This window comes from Podarcis filfolensis, assembly GCF_964270895.1.
Source record: "Podarcis filfolensis genome assembly, chromosome: 4".
NCBI lineage: Eukaryota > Metazoa > Chordata > Lepidosauria > Squamata > Lacertidae > Podarcis > Podarcis filfolensis.
This window is the reverse complement of record NC_139607.1, coordinates 9,571,311-9,586,273: the sequence shown is the minus strand read 5'-3', so window position 1 is coordinate 9,586,273 and position 14,963 is coordinate 9,571,311. Positions and strand designations below refer to the sequence as shown.

General features: G+C 40.6%; 1 long non-coding RNA gene across 3 annotated transcripts in view; it reads left to right on the top strand.

Moving 5' to 3' along the window:
- Positions 1 to 14,963, top strand: part of LOC310761326 — a 129,467-nt gene that overhangs the window by 12,199 nt on the left and 102,305 nt on the right. For 2 of the 3 annotated variants that reach the window (XR_014547385.1, XR_014547386.1), the window contains exon 2: positions 563 to 659. This is a non-coding gene — a long non-coding RNA (uncharacterized lncRNA). Of the gene's footprint in view, positions 1 to 562; positions 660 to 1,395; positions 1,737 to 14,963 lie in introns of those variants that run through there. The other variant, XR_014547387.1, reaches the window with a different exon arrangement.

Sequence of the window (14,963 nt, the reverse complement as noted above, 5' to 3'; positions counted from 1 at the left end):
CCAGAGTAGATGTTACAGTCTACTGATCATTAGGAGCCCCACTTAGAATGCAGGCCCCCCCCTGGTGTTGACTGGGGGAGATTAGGATGCTGTGCAGACCCCCTCTCTTGTCCGCCTCTGCTGGCAGAGAGATGCGCCACTGATGCAGGACCAACGTTTGGTGGCCCCAAGCTGCAGCTTGACAGTGTCAAAAAGTCATAGCTCTCAACCTTCCCTTTCTTTGCGGGAAATTCCCTTATTCCAGTGCCGTTTCCCGCTGCTTCCTGCTGCTATCCCAGATTGTTAGATATCCCTTAGACTGTCCCCGGGACAGGTGAGGCTGCTGATCCCTTATTTTCAAATCTGAAAGTTGACAGCTATGAAAAGTGTGCCAGCAGTAAATCACACCGTTCAAAGTTGGAGTTAACTCTTTATTAGCAAAAACATGATCTTCACAGATTTGGCAGAGTATCTTGCCTAAGGAGCACAGCAGTTCACCCACAGCAGTCTTAACCCATCAATCAGTTGCTGAAACTGAAAGTCTCTGCCTCCTCAAAGGTATCTTAATTCCCCTCCTCTCCAGGGCTTTCCCCAAGCAATCAGAGACTGTTCCACCCATTTCGGCCCTCTTCTGGTTCAGGAAGACAAGAGGAGCTTGTTTGCTGTGACTTCTGGAAACGGTGAGTAAAAGATTCACTTGTTTGCAAAGCTAAGTGTCTATGATTTATTCTATACTAAGTATTTTTGCAGGAAACATTTGTTTAAATTTAGATGAGAGCACTTGTAAATCTAACCAAGTTTTAATGTGCTTGGAGCAATCACCGTTGTTCTTAACTCTGTTACTGGAGGGTAGGAATCTCTCTTCCAAACCTCTCTGTCCAACAATAGCAGCATCAGGAACAATTCTCAACAAGAGAAGTTGCTGAATTATAACTCGTTACCAAACTAAAAACTATGGAGATAATTGGTCTGAATAGATATATTAGATTCATGTCCCATTATACATGCTAAAGCTAATTTTGGTCATCTATCCGTGCGCTGCTCTGGTTCGCCAGAAGTGGCTCAGTCATGCTGGCCACATGACCCGGATATGCCGGCTCCCTTGGCCAATAACGTGAGATGAGCACCGCAACCCCAGAGTCGTCCACGACTGGACCTAACGGTCAGGGGTTCCTTTACCTTTTTATCCCTTTAAAAATCCCTTGCCCTTCCCTGTGGAACCAACTGCCATCATTAACAGTCATCAGCACTTATAAGGTTGTAGCGACTTCTCCTTCAGAGTATCTGAAGAAATGTGTATACATACGAAAGCTCATACCTAGAAAGCTTATACTTAGTTGGTCTTTGAGGTGCTACTGGAACATCTTTCAATAAATTTTAAAAAATATCTTTCATCATTGTTATTTATTGTGACAGACCAACATGGCTACCAAACTGAATCTGTACTTCTCAACAGGGAAATGGTGCAAGGAGGAAAAGGGTTAAGCACTCCTCCACACCCCTGTCTCATAATCTCAATCTGGATTAGGGTCCCTGTGGGACTGATTTGTGAAAGAGGCAGTAGTTGCAAGTCTGTGGTTTTCAAAGCATGTGTTTAATGTGTATATTAACTATGACTGAGAAATAAGGTGAATTTTGTCTTACTGCTGACAGCTGTTGTGGTTTTAGCACTTTAAATCGTCAATTTAACCTCTAAGCACGACCATCAGTGCCGCTTTTACACTGTTGCCTCTGTGATTTCTAAGGGGAAACCTTGTCTGCACTTACCTATTAATGTATGATCTGCCTTAGATTTGGCCAACCCCTCTTTCTTAATTAAGTTTACATTGAAAATATGTTTTCTATTGTCAACTGACCTTTTAAATGCTAATGGCAAATGTAACCTCTGAAGTGTTATTGCAATCTTACGACTGCACTATTAATGCCATCTTTGTGTTGTCAGATTTACGTTGATACCGTGAGATAACTTTCTCTTGATTCATGAAAACCTAAGTTTCATTTATCAGAGTTTTATCTGATGCTTTGGTAATTGTGATACAAGTTACCATTATTCTTGCAAACAGCCAGTTTACAATTTATTCTCAATCAATAGAATAACTTGCATGCTTCTGGTATTCTGTGAAATTGGTTCACCTTCACAAATGGACACGAGAGAAGGGGGCTTGGCACCAGCCTGGGCTGTATGGTCTATTCTACCAAGTGAAAGCATGGCAAGTGGGGATTAGACTGGATCCCAAACTCATTCAGCTTAGTCATGTGACCTGGCAAAATGACATAGACTATTTTTAAATGCTTCTTTCCCCTCTGCTAGGATAAAATATGTACTCTACTGGTGTCATCGTAGCGTTGTAAGCCAAAAATGGCTTATCTTCTGAGTTTACGCCAATAAAACTCAGAGACAATAGGAGTTAGGAGTCCATTGTTGTTTACTGCAAAGCAATAGGTTACAGTCGAATCTTTTCGTAAAACTGCAACCCGCCCAAGGGTCAGGGTGGTGGTATTTATAACATTTTAAACAAAGGATTTGAATTTTCACCAATCATGTACATCATTACCTCATTTCATGTTTAATACACATCTGCAATAAGCGTTGCAAACTAAACTTTGATTCTCACCATGATCTATTACATTGTGTTAGTGTGCATGTTTGGAACCTGTGCTATGTGTAGCCATTTGCACCATGTATATTCTAGTTTATGAGCTGTATCTTCGTGATTTACCTATTAGCTGTCCTTCTGTCCCAGTGGGGGACAGCATCTTGCAAAATCATCAGTTTCTTAAAGCAACAGGTTACCATAACGTCTCTATTAGGGGCATATTGAAGGATTTATAGGGGTTCACATTATCACATTCATTGTGGCCCTTTGGGCCACTACCACATTAGGAAGACTTGAGACATCAGTGTAGCTATTTATTTATTTTTAACCAATAAGTGTACACAGTAGGGATGGAGAATGTATGGTCTGCCCAGTTGGGCCCTCTAGTGACGCAATCTGGGGTGGCACCACAGCCACCAATGAATCTTTGCACTTGACGTGGGAGCCCTGCATTAGCAACACTAAACACTGGGCACTGTGGAAAATACAACATTGGTCCTGTCCTAGGGACATTGGCATCACCAGGCAAGCCCATCTGGAAGGAGGGTCCGAATCTTTCATATATTTCCCACAATATTCAATGCCCTGCAAAGCCAGGAGTTTCAAATGGGATTAGTGGCAGTGCCAGGGAGGTGACGGTGGCAACCTAACCCAGGCCTAGTCAAGGGACAGGCAGAACCAGTGGGGCTCTTTCCTAGCAGTATGTTGAGCTTGCTCAAGCCTTTTGCTGGTCATGGCAATCTCAAAAGTCGCACAACTCTCCCCCCAACACACACACCAAATTTTTTTTTATAATAATATTTTTTATTAATTTTAACATATTAACATATTAATTATAATACATACCACAAAACTTCATCATTTATACAATCTTTTTTTGGACTTCCTTCAGCACCTCTGATGATCCACCGTTTTAACCACTTCTTATGCATTTCTTAAATTCTTATTACCTTTAATTGTCTTAACTAACCCTCCTCGCGGTTATCCATTTTTGCAATAATTCCAATAATACTCCTCACAAAACTTCTTGCAAACCTACAAACGTAGTCTGGTCATCACAAATACTTTTCAAATAATCTGTAAATTTACTCCAGTCTTCTGTGAATTTCTGGTCCCGCCGATTTCAGATCTTTCCTGTTAATTTATTCAATTCTGCATAGTCCATTAATTTCATCCTCCATTCTTCTTTCGTCGGTAATTCTTCTTGCTTCCATTTTTGGGCCAATAACATTCTTGTTGCCGTTGTTCCATATAAGAACAGCTTACATTCCTTTCTATTTACATCACCTCCTACAATGCCCAATAAGAATGCTTCTGGTTTCTTTATAAATGTATATTTCAACATTTTTTTCATCTCATTATATATCATCTCTCAGAAGCTTTTCACTTTTTTACATTCCCACCACATATGATAAAATGTTCCTTTTTCTTTACATTTCCAACATTTATTACTAACTTTATACATGTTAGCTAATTTGACGGGCATAATATACCATCTATACATCATTTTCATCACATTTTCTTTTAAAGCATTGCATGAACACACACACCAAAATCTGGAAGTGGGAAGATTTAAATTTTTGTCTATGGGAACAGAATCACCTAGAGCTTGAGCCAACCCGTGTTGTTCTGGAGTTCTGCAACATCTTTAAGAAATGGAACTTGGTTCTGAGGGAATGCAGTGCAGCTGTCTCTGAGGAAGAATAATCCTTAAATTGAGCTGGTTCGTAGAATCATAGAATTTTAGAGTTGGGAGGGACCCAAGGATCATCTAGTCCAACCCCCTGCGATGCAGGAATTGAAGCTAAAGCATCCATGACAGATGGTCACCCATCCTCTGTTTACAAACCTCCAAGGAAGGAGAGTCCACCATCTCTTGTGGGAGTCCGTTCCACTGTCAAACAGCTCTTACTGTCAGAAAGTTTTTCCCTATGTTTAGTTGGAATCTCCTTTCTTGTAACTTGAAGCCATTGGTTCCTACCCTCCACCGGAGGAGAAAACAAGTTTGTTCCCTCTGAAAGAAAGCGGGGGGGGGGGGGTCACTTTGTATGATTCACAAACACAGAATAGAGCAAAGCTCTTATCCACAGTGCAGTTAAACGAGGCTGTGGAAGCCTAGGTTATTTCCTACAATTTTTAATGTGAACAAGTTTCACTATCATTTTCTGTAATGCAACATCTGTTTTTCCCTATTACATTTTTATGTGACATTTGTGGGAGCAACATGGCTTAATAAGATAAATGGCTTATTTTCTAAGTGCTTGAACTCAAACAAGAGCACACTCAGAAATATCTCAAAGAAGAAAGCTCTCCATTTCCCTGGAGATTATTATTGTATGATTATGGCAGATACATTCCAATGAATCTGCCAATTGATGTTGATTTTATCGCATGCTGGGTGTAATCAAGATAGCAATTTCTGTCCTTGGCTTAGAGAGCTTTGGCCACAGAAACATAACCGGGGGAAATCAGGAAGTAGGTGACCACTTGTCTTGAATGGTACAGGAAAAACATTGTTAAAGCGGCAGAGACTTCATGCACAACACTGTACCATCCCAAGACATTTTGGTGCTTGAGGCAAAACAGTAAACAACTCCCCTTTCCAATACAAAGTGCATAGTACCCAAGGCTTAGGGTTGCCATATTTCAAAAAGTAAAAACCAGGAAGATCCCCAAATTGTTGAGCTTTTCTTTTCTTTTTTTTTAAGGAAATCACCAAAACCGGTTATTCCACAATTGCCTTTCTCTGGGAATAAATACCCAATATAGTCAATATTCCCCTTCCATGATGGCCCAAACCAGGGCGCTTTTTTCCAGCCAGAACTTGTCAGAACTCAGTTCCAGCACCTCTATTTTCTATTTATAGAAAAATAAAAAGGCAAAAAGGTAAAGGACCCCTGACAGTTAAGTCCAGTCATGAACGACTCTTGGGTTGCGGCGCTCATCTTGCTTTACTGGCCGAGGGAGCCGACGTTTGTCCACAGACAGTTTTTCCGGGTCACGTGGCCAGCATGACTAAGCTGTTTCTGGCGAAACCAGAGCAATGCACAGAAACACCGTTTACCTTCCCACCGGAGTGGTACCTATTTATCTACTTGCACTTTGACGTGCTTTCGAACTGCTAGGTTGGCAGGAGCTGGGACCGAGCAACGGGAGCTCACCCCGTCACGGGGATTCAAACTGCTGACCGTCTGATCAGCAAGCCCAAGGCTCAGTGGTTTACACCACAGCGCCACCCACGTCCTATTATAGAACAATAATCCTGCCCAAACCCAACCGCCTGAGGTGGCTGTCCACACTGCCTCATATACAACTCACCTGTTGTATCAGAGTCAGACTAACCAGTTGATAGTTTTCCAGATGTTCCTTTTCTCCCCTTCAACTTTTCCCTTTTATGAAAATGGCCGTTCCCCAGCCCTGTTGATGTGATGTTGCAAATGTGATGGTGTCATAATGCCACACCGACATCAGCATGCATGCAGATCTGTCTGGTGCCCAAACACAATTCAGAAGAAGGGCAACACTTCCTGGGAGAACACTCTTGAAATAATTAGTAAATAAATAATCAGCGAGCATAGGGTGACCTCTTTGAAAGTCAAAAACAAGAACATGAAACACAGCGAATTGTTTCACAGTTGAAATAGTGATTTTTTTTTTATAGGTACTGTATATATAATGTGTAAAGGCAGGGTTTAATTTTTTTTATAAAATGCAGATGTGGGAATCCACATTCTTAGCTTGTTTGGGAGATATTAGCTCGTATTAATGTATTATACTTGATAGCCCATACACACCCACGGTCTCCCGTTTATGATGCAGTAAAATTTTACAAACCTCTGTGACAGCAGCATTTGGCACAGATGAATTTGACAAAGCAATGATGAGGTCAATAAGATGACAGAATAGAGGATACATAAAGATTCACTCTCCAGGTGGATAATTTCCTGGCAGTGCATATCTGGGGAGTAAGCAGGGACATATAACTTTACAAGTGGGCTTTGGACCTCAGGAAATGCCTCTCTCATTATACATTCCCCATTTATTACTGGGGGAAAATCCTGTAGTAATTTTGGATGTCTTTTATGTATACACAGCCACTCTCTTTAAAACATTGGCTTGAATTTCAAAAAGAGAAACAGGTGACTGGAATTTTATGGTCAGCTATTGGAGGCCAATTGGTTTCACATGACAATTGTTTGACCGGGGGGGAACGCTCTTTGGGGTTTGTTTCACAAAAGATAAAACAGAGCTCCAGCCTAGTTACGCTTCACTCTTTGTGACTAACTTTAAAACACCTATCCTCTGGTATCCCTGGAAGATGGCATTACATTATCTTGTCGCAATCCTTTTCAGGGTCCATTAATTTCCAGGTGCAAGCTGGAATAATGTAGCATAATATCATCATTCCATTCCATTTATACCATACGTGGAAGAGCAAAGCTGATGCACATAGAAATTTGTACCTGCCACTGACAGAAATGAAGGCTGAGCCGACACCACAAACTCCCTCAGGCGCAGCATTGCGGCTGTTACCCAGCCCCCCCCCATTATTTAGCAGCTATCTCTTTGCAATGTTGTTTGCATGTTCCCTGTTGGGAAACAATGAAGTCAGCCACCCACCGCAGCACAAAAAGAATCCCTAGATTAAGATGGGCTAATAAAACACTCTAATTAGTGCCACAATGTGAATTATGTCTTCGGGAAAATGGAGGCTGACGTGGATGGAAAAATAATTAAGGAAAACGGTGGATACCCACACCTACAATTATGACAGAAGAGAAGGAAGACCTCAGCAAGATCTCCGAGAAACAGAATTAGGAAGCAACTGCTGCAGTGAAAATATGCGGGGGAGAAGAACGTGTGGTTCTAAGCTTGATATTTTTGCAGCACTTTAAACCCATTGATTATATTGATACTCTGGGATCTACATTTAATGGAAAGTTTGATCTGAGGTTAACACTCTGGCTGGCAGTTGCATACCACATCACGAGGGTGTGATGTTGTTTTGCTACCTCTTCTTTGATGCTGGTAGATTACAGAAGCGGAGAAACATGGCCGAGAGGTATTCCCACAGAGGGAGGGAGGGAACTGAAAAACTACAGTGGCTCTTTGCAGAGCTTGCGTCTGAGGTACCAGCTTTTCAGAAACTGCTGCATTACCAGCCTTGTGTGGCAGCTCATGATGAATATGTGCAGCACAATCCTAGGCATGTTTGGCTTGGACAAAAGCCGTTGTGTTCAGCGGGGCTTATTGCCTAGGAAGTGTGCATAGGATTACAACACTGACTTGCAGGGTTTCCGTGCTGCTTTTCAACTTGCATCCCCAAAGCAGTGTGAACCAATTTTGCGAACCCATCAAAAAGCAAAAACTGAAGCAAGAGCACAGGAGCAGGGCTGTGTTGCTGTTCCTGATCCACATTTGCACGCCTCCCTCCCTCTCTACCTGGAGGTATTAGTTGCATGAGTTGTGGTTGTCTGCAGGGAGAAAGCCTCTGCGTGTGGATAGCTGAGAGGTTAGGAAACCACGCATGCTGCCTTGAGCTCACTGGGGGAAAAGCAGGATATAAAAGTACCGTAATAAAAGCATGAATAAATAAACAACATAGCTGCGCAGAAACCATCCAAGTCAGAATGAATGCAAATGGCAGGCTGATACTTGTGGTCTTATTTTCAGCCAAGATTTGCTCAAGCCTTTTGAAACAATTTAAATCTATTATAATACAATATAGGAAGTTAAGGGATACATGGGAGATGAGTAGCTCAGTATTTTCTTGGGAGGGGAAGAACTTTCTTAGACATGGACCATAATAGCAGCTCACCAGTTCACCTTGGTAAAGGTAAAGGGACCCCTGACCATTAGGTCCAGTCATGGCCGACTCTGGGGTTGTGGCGCTCATCTCACTTTATTGGCTGATGGAGCTGGCGTACAGCTTCCGGGTCATGTGGCCAGCATGACTAAGCCGCTTCTGGGGAACCAGAGCAGCGCACGGAAATGCCATTTACCTTCCCGCCGGAGTGGTACCTATTTATCTACTTGCCCTTTGACGCGCTTTCGAACTGCTAGGTTGGCAGGAGCAGGGACCGAGCAACGGGAGCTCACCCCGTCACGGGGATTCGAACTGCCGACCTTCTGATCTGCAAGTCCTAGGCTCTGTGGTTTAACCCACAGCGCCACCCGCGTCCCAGTTCACCTTGAGTCACTAGCAATAATTGTATTGGGAACAAGTGCATGTATTTGCAATGCTGGATATTCTCTCTGTGTCAGCCACTCAGTGCCAGCTATCGTTATGCTGCAAATATTCATTGCATCTGGAGTCAATCTGGATCTGCGATTTGGAAGGTTCTTCTCTTTGGAAATAGAACCATGCAGTTCAGTTTGCCCAACATTACGCATTGAGTTAAATGCATCTGATTTTCACAACTGTGGAAGTTTTACTTTGTCGCCACAGTCCTTTGGCATTTCAGTAGTCCAGCATGTGCTCCCGACTCCCAGTTGTTTAAGAGTATTAGCCACAAAGTGACTTTTCAACTTAAATTAGGCTGTTGAAATGAAGAAAGCTGACCAGGAATGTGAAAGGAGTGGAAGCCTGAATACTCCTGTTGTGACTCTCTGATTTTAAATGTTTATTTTTTTTAAAAAAAAATTTTATTCAAAGTTATAACAAAACGTATTTTCCAAAAACATATCCTTATTCCCTCCCCATTTTTCCTCCCCCCTCCCCCCACAAAACCCATCTCCCCACCCCACCCCCCGACTTCCCTCAGTTCCAGTCTTTGGTTTCTCCAATAATGCTATTTTCTGCATGTTACAGAGTTGTATAGATCCTCCAACTGTTTAGCTAATTATTATCAGTAAAAAATAAATAAATTGTGGATGTTTATTCAAAACCTGCCAAGGAGTCCAGTTCGCTTTGTTGCGTCTTCAAATACTTTGTGAAAAGGAAGAAAAAAGGGATTAATTTGGCACTGAAGCGGGAAAGCGTAAACAGGAAGTCCGCCTTCCGTTTCTGTACACAGTTCAAAGCAAAGACGCTTCTAAGCTAAGACCTGGAGAGCGGTGCTTTTAAAGTTCTAAATCCGAACGTTAAAGTGAAAAAACTCCCCCCCCCCCAGGTTAGTGGAGAGGGGGGGGAGAGGGAAAAGTGACTTTATTTCTTCTGGGAAAAATAGAGACAATTATTTAACTCCTGGGAACGGACTGCCAGGTTCACTAGAACTGTTGCATTGAGAGTCGCACTATTTATAGACATTGTAACTTTTTAATGGTTAACTCTGCAAAGGAGATACTTGTTGAAGGTCTTCTCTGGACTTGAAACTGTTGCTTGTTTTTTTATGAGGGGACTTAAGAAAGTTGGAAAAGATTCCTTATTGTAACTTTAATGACTGCTACAGTGTCCCCCTAGAGGAACATTGAAGCTGTACACCCAGCTGGGGGATTTTTCCACTCTGGACTTTGGGGATTTTCCACGGCAAGATTTGACCGTGGGACTGACCTTGATTCATAGACAAAAGTGTGATGACGGATAGGACAACAAGATCGGGCAAGGCCAGAGTGCAGCAGCCCAGTATAGTTTCCCAGCAACGCAGATCATCTGTTCCCGGCCCTCCTGTGACACAGGGGGAAGATTTTGCACAAGCTGAGTCAAAAGGAATGGCTTCAGAAGGGGACTTTACTTCTGTGTTAAATAAAATTTATGAAAAATTGGAAGGCCTAAGCAAACAAGTTACGGAACAATCAACCAAAATAGATAATCTGGGACAGAAGGTGAACTCCAATACAGAATCTATTGGAAAATTGCTGGAAGAATCTGCGTCTAATCGAAAAATAGCTGAGGAAGCAAAAGAAAAAGCAGTGGCTGTAGAGGAAGAAATAAAACCTATGCGCAAACAGATTGGGGATCATCAGTCACTTCTGTCTATGATTGAACTGAGGGAGAAACAGATCTGAGGATCAGGGCAGTACCGGAACTTGAAAAAGATAACCTTTCTTATGCAGGAATTTGGAAAATTTTGGAATTTGGAGCTGGAGAAAGACTTCAAGATAGTAAGTGCATTCAGACTTGGAAGAGGAAGGAGAAAAAACAGGGTGAGAGACTGTTTGGTTACCCTCCGAACGAAAGAAGAGAGAGATAAAATACTGAGTGCGCACTTCCAGAAGACTTTGGAAATCAACGACTCGAGAGTGGAGATTTTTAAGGATATACCGAAACATCTATTGGATCTTAGAACCAATTACGGAGATCTGGTGGCCCTACTGAGAAGAAACAGAATTGTTTTTAGGTGGGAATTCCCCCAGGGACTATCTTTTACCTTTAAAGGGAAAAAGTTCAAAATAAGATCAGTGGAAGATAAGGAAAAAATTTTGAGAGACCACGAAGAAGACCTGCAAAAAAAAGTACTAGAAGAGCTAAGAGCTTTAAGATCAGGAGTACTAGACATAGCACCACCACCTTTGGGACTGGACAAACAAAAAAAAGTGATACCACTGTCAGAACAAGAAGAACTTTTGGGAGCAGTTGGAGGAAAATAGAATAACCACATCATGTCTCTGCAAATATTAAGTTGGAATATTCATGGATTTAATTCCCCGGAGAAGAGGAAGAAAGTCTTTCATTTATTGAAAAAGGAACAATTGGACTTAATTTGTTTACAGGAAACTCATGTGATAAGGCTTCACAGGAAAGTACTGATTAATAAAAGATTGGGTCAAGAGTTTATTTCATCGCACAAGGTTAAAAAGAGAGGAGTTGTTATTTATGCCAAAGAGAGCCTATCACCGAAATTTGTTTTTAAAGATGAACAAGGAAGATTTGTGGCAATAGAGATTCAATCACAAGGAGAAAAATTTTTGATTGTAGGAGTTTATGCACCAAATGAGGGGAAATCTGAATTCTTTAGGAAATTGCATGAGACATTGCTTGACTACATGGACTATAACATTATTTTGATGGGAGATATGAATGGAGTGGGATCTACAAATATGGATAAGTCACAGAGACAGGTTGTAACTAAAGATGGCAGACTACCAAAAACCTTTTTTGAACTGACTGACAATATGGACTTGATTGACATTTGGAGAACCAAGAACCCCCTTGGAAGAGAGGGAACATTCTTCTCTGAAGCCAACATGACATGGACAAGAATTGACCAAATATGGATAACTAGAGGACTGGCACCTAAGACTCAAAAAGTGGAAATTTGCCCAAAAACTTGCTCCGACCATAATGCGGTGAAGATGGAGATGAAACTAACACCAATTGGTTCCTTCAGATGGAGGATGAATGACACCTTATTTAGAGATCAAGAGGTTACCAAGAAGGCCTAAAAAATCTTGAGAGATTACTTTGAGATAAATTTGAATACCACAGTTGAAAAAAGAGTAATCTGGGACGCAAGCAAAGCGGTCATGAGAGGGTTTCTGATTCAACAGAACGCAATAAAGAAGAGAACTCAAAATGAGAAAAAAGATAAAATCTTGGAAAAAATAAAAGAAGGAGAGAAGAAATTAAGAGCGAAACCAAAGTCGCAAGAGATTCTGAGAGAAATAAAGCTATATCAAGTACAATACATGAAAATGATAAATCAGGAAGTAGAATGGAAAATTAAGCAGATGAGACAAAAGACATTTGAATCGGCTAATAAATGCGGGAAACTGCTAGCCTGGCAGATGAAAAAAAGACAAAAATTAAACACCATTACAAATTTGGATGTGGAAGGAAAGAACATACAGAATCCATTGGAGATTAGAAAGTGCTTCCAGAGATATTTTAAACAACTATACACACAAGGGCCACAGAAAGAGACTGATTTAGACCAATTTTTAAGAACAAATGGATTACAAAAAATCTCTCAAGAAAATAAGATAATGTTGAATCACAAAATTACAGAACAGGAGGTTGAAGGTGCCATCCAGAACATGCAGTTGGGTAAATCTCCAGGGCCGGATGGTCTAACCTCCAAATACTATAGATCTCTGAAAGACTGGTTAATTCAGCCACTAAAGGAGGTCTGTAATGAAATTTTGGAGGGGAAAAAGGCGCCAGAGTCGTGGTAGGAAGCTTACATTACACTTATACCGAAAACTGAGTCTGAAAAGACACAACTTAAGAACTACTGCCCCATATCCCTGCTTAATGTGGATTACAAAATTTTTGCTGATATCTTGGCTAATAGATTAAAAAAGGCATTAGCTGAAGAGATACATAAAGATCAAGCCGGCTTTCTCCCAGGTAGACATTTGTCTGACAATACGAGGAATATAATTAACATTTTGGAGAAGCTGCAAGTGAACATCAATACCAAAGCAGTTTTAATTTTTAGAGATGCGGAAAAAGCTTTTGATAATATTTCTTGGAATTTTATGAAGAAAAATCTTCAGGGAATGGGGGTGGGCCAAGGGTTTGAAAATGGTATAAGTGCAATTTACTCAGAACAAAAGGCTAAGTTAATAGTTAATAATGTGATGACAGAGGAATTTAAGATAGAGAAAGGGACACGACAAGGCTGCCCAATTTCCCCATTGCTTTTTATTTCGGTTCTGGAGGTTTTGCTGAATATGATTAGAAGGGACCGTCTGATTAAAGGTATTCAGGTCGGAGCCAAACAATATAAATTGAAAGCTTTTGCAGATGACCTAGTTTTGACATTACAGGAGCCAGAATCTAGTACGAAAAGAGTATTAGAATTGATTCAAGAATTTGGTCATGTGGCAGGATTTAAGCTGAACAAGTCAAAAACTAAAGTGCTTGAGAAAAACTTAACACCGATTGAGAAAGAGAGGTTTCAGAAGGAGACCGGTTTAACATTAGTTAAGAAAGTAAAATATTTGGGGGTTAATATGACTGCTAAGAACTTAAACTTATTTAAAGATAACTATGAGAAATGTTGGATAGAAGTGAAAAAAGACTTGGAAATATGGTCAAATTTGAAGCTTTCCTTGTTGGGTCGAATTGCAGCTATAAAGATGAATGTATTGCCAAAAATGTTATTTCTGTTTCAATCATTGCAAATATTGGACAAGATGGACTGTTTCAAGAAATGGCAGAGAGACATTTCCAGATTTGTCTGGCAGGGCAAGATGCCTAGAATAAAATTTAAAATATTAACTGACGCAAAGGAAAGAGGTGGATTTGCCCTGCCAGACCTTAAACTTTACTATGAATCAGCAGCATTCTGCTGGTTGAAAGACTGGCTGCTTCTTGAGAACACAGACATTTTGGACCTAGAAGGATTTAACAACGTTTTTGGTTGGCATGCATACTTGTGGTACGACAAGGTTAAAGCACATAAAGCATTTAAAAACCATATTGTCAGGAAAGCATTGTTCAATGTCTGGATAAGATACAAAGATTTACTGGAAAATAAAACCCCAAGGTGGTTGTCACCAATGGAAGCAAAGGCTCGGAAAAAGCTCAATATGGAGGCCAAATGGCCGAAATATTGGGAAATGTTGGAACAAGAAGGAGACAAATTGAAATTGCAGAGTTTTGAGAAATTAAAAGATAAAGTGCGAGACTGGCTTCATTATTATCAAATAAGAGAGGCCTATAATTTGGATAAAAAAATTGGCTTCCAGGTGGAAAAATCAAAATTGGAAACAGAACTGTTAGATCCCAAAACTAAGATACTTTCAAGAATGTATAACTTGCTGTTAAAATGGAATACGCAGGATGAAACGGTTAAATCTGCTATGATCAAATGGGCACAAGATATTGGTCACAACATTATGTTTGCTGACTGGGAACAGTTGTGGACCACCGGTATGAAATTTACGGCATGTAATTCCTTAAGAGAGAATATTACGAAAATGATATACAGGTGGTACATGACACCAGTCAAGCTTGCAAAAATCTATCATTTGCCCGATAATAAATGTTGGAAATGCAAAGAAAATGAAGGTACATTCTTTCACCTTTGGTGGACGTGCCCAAAGATTAAGGCTTTCTGGGAGATGATCTATAATGAAATGAAAAAGGTATTTAAATATACCTTTCTGAAGAAACCAGAGGCCTTTCTCCTGGGCGTAGTCGGTCAATTGGTGCCAAAGAAGGATAGAACTTTCTTTATGTATGCAACAACAGCAGCAAGAATACTTATTGCAAAGTATTGGAAGATACAAGAGTTACCCACTCTGGAAGAATGGCAGATGAAGGTGACGGATTATATGGAATTGGCGGAAATGACTGGCAGAATCCGAGACCTGGGAGAAGAGTTGGTGGAAGAAAACTGGAAGAAATTTAAAGACTATCTTCAGAAATACTGTAAAATTAATGAATGTTAAAATGATGTTGGATTGAAAATAAGTGGCATTAGCAACAAAGTTAATAAGAATATGCAAAAATGAATTGATAATGGATGAAAATATAGAGTTATAATATGTTAAGATACA